General features: G+C 58.6%; 1 protein-coding gene across 1 annotated transcript in view; it reads right to left on the reverse strand.

Annotated features, from left to right (window-relative positions):
• The window catches only part of MATK (megakaryocyte-associated tyrosine kinase), a 20,637-nt gene extending 15,243 nt beyond the window's left edge, over positions 1–5,394 (reverse strand). Inside the window, exon 1 of the mRNA XM_011372679.2 lies at positions 5,125–5,394. The gene's annotated coding sequence lies outside the window, so the exon portion shown is untranslated. The remainder of the gene's footprint in view (positions 1–5,124) is intronic.
• Positions 5,395–8,972: the final 3,578 nt, after the last annotated feature.

Raw genomic sequence — 8,972 nt, forward strand, 5'->3', positions numbered from 1 at the left:
CTATAGGGGAGCCCCCGAACATGAGCTGCACCTGCAAGGCTTTTCTCATAGCGTGGCGGCATTCCAGAAGCCGAGACAGGAACGTCATTTGGGGTCACCGTCCTGTGTGACTTTCCCGTTAACCACTGGCTCCCGCCCTCACAGCTGCCATCCACTGTGCCTTCGTCCTAAGGCTGAACTTTTCTGTGCAGCAAGCATTAAAAATGCATTTTACTACTGAGTTCTCCCCGCATCTCTGCAAGCTCGGCGCTATTTGTTTTAATCCAATTTTATAGAGGCTAATCAGGGTACATTCTTTTGGTGGAATATTATGCAACTATTAAAAATGACATCTCTTTGGCTACAGAGTAGCCACAATAAGTCTGGCTTATGTCACTGAGCATAACGTCCTCCAGGTTCGTCCACATTGTAGCCTGTGTCAGAATCTCCTTCTGTCCGAAGGCTGGATAATATCAACTGTCTGGATGGACCGTGTTGTGTTTATCCACATTGTGTGTTGACATGTCTAAGTGATGAACAATGCTGCTACGAACATGGGTAGAAAAGTATCTGCTTCTCGGCACGTTTTATTTCTCAGAACTTGGGCAACGAACAAGGCGCTACGGCCCCCACCCCTACCCCACCCCCACCCGCCTTTTCCACCTAGAGGAGAAATGGTCCTCTGGTCCTCTCCCGGGTCAGCTGCTCGGCCTAATCTACTCACCTGAAACATCTCAGTAACCAAACTAGTAACAGGCGACCGGGAAGAAGATGGACACATTTCCCCAGTGAAGCCACTGAAGCCGGCTGAACTTTGGAGATGCTCCCTCCACCCGAGTGTGACTTATTTTGGAGCAGGGGTCACAGGGCGTGTGAGTGGCTATCTTTCTGTGTTATCGGTGACTTTGCAGATGGAGGATCTACCCTTCCATTTTTGTCTTCCCTAGACTGCCTGCCAGGTTGGGCTCCAGCCCTGCCCACACGCCCCACGTCATCTCCCCCACACTCACCGCTGTCGCCTAGCAACTGGGCTTGCAGGCCAGCATCCTGCAGGCTGAGGGCCCACGTCTCAGGGAGCTTCTCCCCCTTGAAGCAGTCTGGTTTCTCTAGTGCCTGGTCTGGTATCTTCCTGCCCGCCTGCCCTGGGGTTCTCTGCCCGGTGGGGAGAGGGCTGGAGAGGAAAGATCAGAAGCGACCGCTCTTTAGGCTTTGAGTGAGCCCGGTTGCCCAGACGTTTCATCCATCTGGACCGAATGCATCACTAACCGACTGCTTGATTTTGCTGTCGCGTTGCCTAAACTCGGTTTTTTAGAGTTGCTAGAGGGGCAGATTTAACTCCCTGTCACCAGGATTAGTTTGAAACCACCTGGTGGCAGAGACAATACCCGTCTCCCCAGGAACCAGGACTGGCGGGTGATGTGGGTTCCAAGGGAGGATGTCAGTGTGCAAATGCTGTGTGCAGTTCACAGCCTCAGGGCACGGGCGTTCCCTGCAGGTGTGGCTGTCACTGTCACATCTGCTACCTCCTCGTCTGGAAGCAGACCCCGTCTCTCTTCATCACCCTGCCTCTGCCCTAGTGGAAGCCTCTCGCCCCAGCTGTTACAACGATCTCCCTGGATGAGACGGAGACAAATGGTGTCTTCCTAATACAAGGCAACTTCCTCGTGTGGACAGACGTGGCTTCGAGCCTTCAACACACTTACTGAGTTACTGCTGTGCACCTGGTTGGTTCTAGACCCATGGATGTTGTGGTGGGTAAGGTAGATATACTTCTTGCCCACATCCTGGGAGGAAGGCAGATAACAAGTGATCTTAATCAGTGTGTGGTGTGAAGAAAATGAACAGAGTTATGTAGCACTTTGAGGTGGCCAAGGAGGCCTCTCTGAGGAGGGCACATCTGGGCTGAGACCAGAAGGAGAGGAGTCAGGGGAAGAGCTTACGGTACAGCACGTGCAAAGGCCCTGGGGCAGGAATGAGATTGGCTGGTCTGCCAACAGGCAGAAACTGAGCGATCTGAAGTGTAGTTATCGAGGGAGAGGGTGGCAGATGGGTTCTTGTGGGGGATCCACTGAAATTTGGGGTTTTATCCTGAGTCTTACCCAGAGCTCCTGCTGGTAGGGGGCTGAAGCAGCAGAGTGCCAATAAGAATGGAGAACAGCAGAAGTGGGACCGACAGGACTTTTTGATGGCTTGGGCCTGAGCACAAAGGAACCCAGGGGGGCTTCCCATAGAGGGCGGTAACGGACAGCCTCAGTGGGCGGCTGGGTGAATGGCAGAGCCACCACGCAAGATGCAGAGGAGAGAGGGTGTGGCGGGGAGAAAGCGCCCCATGTGTGGTGGAGGATGCCTGGACCCATCCCCTGGGTCCTGTCTGACTGTGGCCAGGACCAGAAGAGGGACTGGCTCTGCCCCCTGGGTGCTGTCAGGATGCCTCGTAAGAGGCAGGGTTGCCGCTCCCTCAGAAAGGGGCCTGAGGCAGAGGGAGCAAAGCGAGTGGCCTGCCCTCCCAGGGAGGTGGCAATCAGGTGCACTGCCAGGCTGGGCGTCACTGCCTGAGGCGCCCACGCGCCCTGGGCCCGACTCTGAGAAGGGGCTCCTGGCTGTCCTCTAGCTCGTGCTCTGTGCACACTGACATGCGCCACTTCTGCTGGGAGCCTTTTCCACCTTGCCCCACCCTCCTGAAATGCCCCTGGAGGCTTGAAGCTCTCAGGGGCTCAGCTGGTGACCAGGTTCTCCATCTGAGTCCCCTACACCCTTGAGGTCTGTGATGAGGATTCGGGGAAATTGTAGAGAACTCTCGGTGGGGAGTCTGCAAGTGGGGAGCCATCCCCCAAACTCAGCTTGGCTGGTACCTCCTCCAGGAAGCCTCCCAGGCCCCTGACCTTCCCGCTGATGGTCCCATCGTGTCTCCTGGAGCAGGCCAGGGCCATGTGTGAAGTGAGCACTCCTTGGGCTGGGTCCTGCACGGGGGTGGCTCCTCTGTATCCCCAGAGGACCTTGGTACAAGGACAGCCTGAGAGCGACCACCCTCGGGTCACAGCCGGTGCAGCACCTGCCCCGGGACCACCCTACCCACACTCGTTAGGGAGCAATGCCAGAGGGTGCAGCGCCCCTGCCTGGAGCCCTGAGCGGACGGCAGGAGAGCCCGGCAGGGTCGCCTGCATCCTGAGCGAAGGACTGCATGGCCCACACCGAAAGACAAGCGTATCTTGTTTATTCTCACCCCCTACACTCCCAGGTAGCTCTACAAAGACATCAGACGTGAAGCCCCACGGAGGCTGTCCCTTAAACACAGACACGACATCGAAGGAAGCAAGTGGCTGCAGGCTGCGTTAGCACAAAGCGACTTTTCTTCTTCAGTGCCATTGAGAAGCCGGCCAAAAAGCTGGTCGCCAAAAAGGGAGGTTTGGACAGATCGGGGAGGGGGCAGAGCTAGGGGGTGCCCGACCCCGTGTCCTGTACCGGGCATAGCCCCCAGACCTGCTCCCAAGAGGCAAGCCCTGGACCCAGGTAGGCTGGACCTACGCGGGGCAGCTGGGGGAGCGGGGTCAGGCAAACCCTGGCCCTGAAGGGCTACTACAGAGTAACCCCTCCCCCTCTGAGAGTGGAAGGTACTCCGTGGTTAGGATGGGGGGTGTCCGGGTCCGGGAAGCCTGTCGGGTCACAGGCATTTCCAGGGGACCAGAGAAGCCCTCAGTCTGCATGTTTACCACCTCTGGCCCTGTCACCCTCCCCACAGGGGGCAGGGAGAGCCCGGCTTAGGCCCCGTACACCTCTGGCTCAGGGGCCCTGTGTCTGGAACAAGCCAGGCCCAGGGGCATCCTTGGGCTTGGCCCCCGTTCCCAGCTCTCCCTGGCCCGACCCTGGAGCCAGTCTTCCAGACAAGGGCCCCAGACGGGCCTACCCCCATGATTTCAAGTCCATGCACTTCTGGGGCGTCCACAGGAAGCAACTTAGAAACCCACACCCTCAGTAGCCCCGGGGCGAGTTTAAAGCTAGCAAAAGTGCCAGGGTTCAGGGTGCTGTGCCACACCTTCTACCCAGCACAGGGGGCACCTCGGGGTGTGCGCGCCATGCCACCCGGTGGTTCTTACCACCGGATGATGCAAATTCACCGATGATCTAAGCACAGGTGTTTTTATGGAAACCCACAGAACGTTACTGGAAAAGAGAACGCGATTGTCCAACGTTGGGGATGAAGCGACCACTTGTGGTATGTCAGGTCCTGGTCGGGGAGGCCCGGCCAGTCATGGGGCCCCTCTCCGCCCCGCAGGCCTGCTTCCTCAAGCCCTCGCCCACCTCAGCCCGGCCCACCTCACTCGGCCTCTTCCTGAAGCGCGCGCCAGGCCTACTCTTGGGCGGCGGCAGAGGGTCCATGCCCAGAAGCTTGTGGGTCTGCCGGAACGCCAACATGCGCAGGGCGTGCTGTGGGCAGACAGCCGTCAGGACCCACCCACCCACCCACGGCCCCCTCGCTGGGCCCATGGCCCGGTGCAGTCGTGGGCTCCCCAGGCATACTGTCCTCACTGCCGCCCTTCTAGCAAGTGCCAAGCCCAGTCACCCAGGGGCACGAAGAATCACCTGGGAATCCCTCGGGCTGGCAGACGGCCATGCTCTGCCAGGAAGCCCCTTGGAACATGGGTGCTCTCCTGCCTCGCTACAGGGACCTTAAACCCTGTGTCCCCAAGTTCGGCTCTGGTTACAAGCAATATGATTCGTTCCATGAAAGGCAGTTCCTAAATGTCAGGCCTAGTGTGGTTTCCATGCCACTAGGAGACATTTTTATAAACTCACAAGGGGAACCACAGACAGGTGCTCTGCTCGGTGCTTGAGGCTGGCTGGCCATAAGCAGGGTGCCACAGAGCACAGGGCAGAGGTGGTAGGGGGGACCAAGGACAGTCCCAGCCAGGGAGGCCCTAGGTCTGTGCCTCATCACAGTGGGGGTTTCGGCTCTGAGCCAGGCTGGCCTTTTCCCAAAAGCAGTCCTGTCACCCCTGGGCCACCCATCTCTGCAGAGGAGGGAAGGAAAACCCCAGACCATTTCCTGAGACGCTGCATAGCTGCAAACAGGCTAGGACCGGGGAGCCGCCCACGGCCTGGCTGAGCGGGCCCCGCGCGGGGAGCCACGGGGGCGGGCTGGCCTACCTGAGCGCTGGCTGTGATGTCTTCCCGCTCCTGGAGAGTCATGGACCCAAGTACATCCACCTGATCTCTCTCACAGGGGTCCTGGAGCCCGGGCCCATCTTCGCAGGGGGAGGTGGGGGTGACAAGGGAAGACAGAGCACCCTTGTGAGAGCCTGCTACTGCTGGAGGTCCTGAGGGTCCAAGCGTGGGGTCCGGGCCTGCACCCCTTGACACCCACGGGCCACGCCCGGCCGGCACGTTCTCGACCAGCGCCGGGTCTCCTCTGGGGGCGTCTCACCTGAGTCAATCCTCTCTCCGTCCACACACGCCCTCGGCAGAGCTTCTTCCTGCCGCTGTGTGTGCACGCACGCGCATGCACACACACGGGCACGCGGTTACGTGACGGGCCCACACCACAGGCCCGGCGTACTTCCTCTACTTTCGCTTAGTATGGTATCGTTTTTTACCACTACAGTGCCTGGAAAATGCCGCCTTTGTGCACGTGAAGCCTGTCTTCCCTCTGCTACTGCACACCACACTGTGGCATATAACACGTTTTTGAGCGCCCCGTTACTTCCTTTGGGACAATTCCGACAAGGCCATCACCAGGGTGACAGCCCCGGCTTCCAGAGGGCTGGGCTGCTGTCAGAGAATGCATGCTGGGCTCACCGACAGGGCGGCCCCCCACCACCGGCCTCTCCACCTGCACCAGGACCCCCGCCTGCCATCCTTCGCAGCGAGTGCAGCCCACGGTCCCTCTGGGGACTTGTGTGTGCCCGGGCCCACCTCCTGTGTGCACTGGACATTGGTGAGAGGCTCCTTCTGTACCCGGCTATGACCCTCAGTCTCTGCCATGTGTCCCAGTGCTCTGGGCTCCCCAGCTGAAGGGGACTGACCTGTCAGGAGCGTCCCCGAGGCCACACACTCCAGGACCCGTCGCACAGCGTCCCCGGGGCTCAAGGGCCCCTTTGCACTGCTCAGAGCCTTCTCCACCAGTAGCTCCATGGCCTGGGCCACACGGGGACAGAAAAGGAGATGCTGTGCCTTCGAGCAAAGCACGTGGGCCACCTTGCCTCCCACTGAGCTCTGCCAGGCTCGGACTGGGGTGACTAGGGGACCCCAGGACAGGAGGCCCCTCCCGGGATTTTCCCTAACTCCCACCCACCCTTGAACTTCTACAGAAGAGTGTGGTCACCGAAGCCCCGCCCCCTCCTGGCAGGGCCATGGGCAGGCTTCCTTACTCTCTGATCCTTAGGTTCCCTATCAGCAAAATCCCATCAGTTGGAAGACTGCAAACCAGGGTTGCAAGGGTTAAAAGAAACATTCTCCGTGACCTATGGTGCATTTAGCCAGGGTCAGGATGACTGGTGACTTGCTCAGTTGTGTCCCCTCCTCCAAGGGGCCACCCCGCCCAGGCAAGTTGTGAGGGCAGGACAAGGATGAGGACACGTGCTAGTGACTCTGCATGAGGCCAGCCACTGTGCTGTCCATGAGGGCTGGCACCGAGGGAACATCTCCCCTGGCCACTGGGCAGGAGGTGGAGGTCTGGGCGGGCAAGGACCCTTGGTTTCAGAGATGGCCCTCTTAGGCCAATGGTGGCCTGGGCCGGGGTGGGGGCGCTGCTTGTCCAGGGCGTGGGCCTCGGGCACGGCGGTGGGGGACGTGAACCGGCAGTGGAAGGCTGTGTACAGAACACGAACGCCCCTCAGCGTTCAGGGCGCCCAGGCCCCTTCCCGAGAATGACGTGAAAAACTTCAGGCCTGCGGTCACCCTGCCCGTCACTGGGTCGGTAGGGGGACGTGAGAGAGGGACCCACAGACTCAGAGACAGACATGTAGAGGGACAAAACGTAATCCCAGAGACAGGGTGGGGACCCCAGAGAGGGCAGGAGCTGGGGTCTCACAATGCGGCAGCTTGGGGGTCTGGAGGGCGTGGGGGCCCTTGCGTGTTCTCTTTTCTGCTCTGCCCCCCACCATGGGCTCCAGGTCCCACTGGCCAGGGCGTATCAGAGCCACAGACGAGGTGGGGGTGCACCAGGCCGCCCAGAGGCCTCTGCATTGACATTGGGCATTTGGCTGGTGCCCTTGCCCTGGCATGCCACCTGCTTCTGTCTGCAAAGTTGTGGGTCTAAGAAAATATAGCCAAGTGAGGCTATGCTCCAGAGCAGGCCTCTCCCTGGTGCCAAGGGACCCCCAAGACACCCCTACTGAGATCTACGTCCTGGGCACTCAGGCTGGCGCTGGCCCCTCGCGGGAAAGCCAAGTGCTGGGAGGGAGAACGTCTGTCTGGGAGAAAGTAAGGCCTTTAGGGGCTGTGGAGGTCCTCAGTGGGCTCCCCAAAGCAAAGCCAGCCACTTGCCACTGCCTTACCCAGTCTGGCAGGGCCCTCCATGTGGGCACACGCCGGCAGAGGTCCCGAAAAATCCTGATGACAAGCACACAGGGGTGCAGGCCGCTGGCTCGTGCCTTTGGGGCAAGAAATGCACTGTTAGCTCTGAGCCACATGCACGTGGCTGAAAGGGTGTGTGTGTGTGAGGCCGAGGTGACAAGGGCTGACCCCAGGGATGGCGAACCGGGCCAGGGGTCCTGTCCCGGCAGTAGAGGCCATGGAGGGACGCTGGGGGCATGGCTATCTGGCCTGGAGGTGGCTAAGAGTGGAGTCCACTCCCAAATGGGCAAAGGCCAACAGAACCGGCCCTGCCCTGATTCCGACCCATCAGGAGACATGGGCTGAGCAGCTAGGCAAGCAAATGGCTGAGGGCACAGCCAGTAGGACAGATGTCGCTCCCCTCTCACTCCCTGACCTGGAACCACTTGGCATGGCGCAGGGCGGCCAGTGACTGGAGACACTTCTCCGGGCTCAAGATGTCCCCTGGGTCTGGTGGAGGATCTTCCGTTCCTTCTAGAAGAAAAGGATGCGTGGTGAGATGCGCCCTCCCACTCCACTCACTCCCTGGGCCATGCGGGCCACGCCCTTCAGTTCTCTAGGCCTCACTTTATTTATCTAAAATAACGAGGTTCTTCCCAGCTAGTCTTTCCTGCAGGACACGGCAGGGGCCAGAGAAGCCGCTTCTGTGAAAACCTTATCTCCTCTGAGCTTAGAGGAACGAGTTTAATGCTTGTTCTGAGCACCTTCGGTGCTGACTCCCTGTTAGCGAATTACAGTGCTGATGGAAAACTATGAATTAAGCCAGATTTCCAGAAACTTCAGGGTGAATAATTGAAAGGGAGAAAGCAGGTCAGGTCTGAACACTCTCATCATCGATAACAAAGGCCTTCCTTCGCGTCTGAGAGAAATTCAAGTCCATTTTTTCTTTCTTATTGTTTCAAGAATATTGCCATCTCATTCTAAGAGACCCTAGTTTACTTAGGTCCCGTGATAGAGCACAGGTTCTACTTCTGCGCATAAATATCCCTAGGATCTCATGCCTGTCACCGGGCTGAGATGAAAGTGGCAGGGGTGTGCCTGCAAAAAGGGGCAGAAGCTACCCTACCAACAACAGCCAGCCCAGCGTGAACACCTGAGAGAGGCAACACGTGACAGCTGACAGGCCTCTGGTGGTCACAGTCCTCTTCGTCCCTCCATTTGGCCTCAATCCAGCGACTGTGGACCGTCACACTTCCTCACACCCTGGGCCCCCCATGCGTGTGTTTGAGTGAACCCTCGTGGGGCGCTCAGCTGGAATTTCGTGGTGATGTTTTCTCCTCCCGTATTTGATTTTCAATGACTCGTCATTTCTGACAGCTGGTAATGGCTGTCCACTCATGGTCAAAGGTTCTCCTCTTTAAAAATGTAAGTATTAAAAATGAATTGGTTTAAAGAAAAATGTTAGTAGTTGGGGACCCTTAGCCATGACAAAAGAGCAGCCA

The sequence above is a fragment of the Pteropus vampyrus genome, unplaced genomic scaffold (assembly GCF_000151845.1).
Source record: "Pteropus vampyrus isolate Shadow unplaced genomic scaffold, Pvam_2.0 Scaffold212, whole genome shotgun sequence".
NCBI classification, from domain to species: domain Eukaryota; kingdom Metazoa; phylum Chordata; class Mammalia; order Chiroptera; family Pteropodidae; genus Pteropus; species Pteropus vampyrus.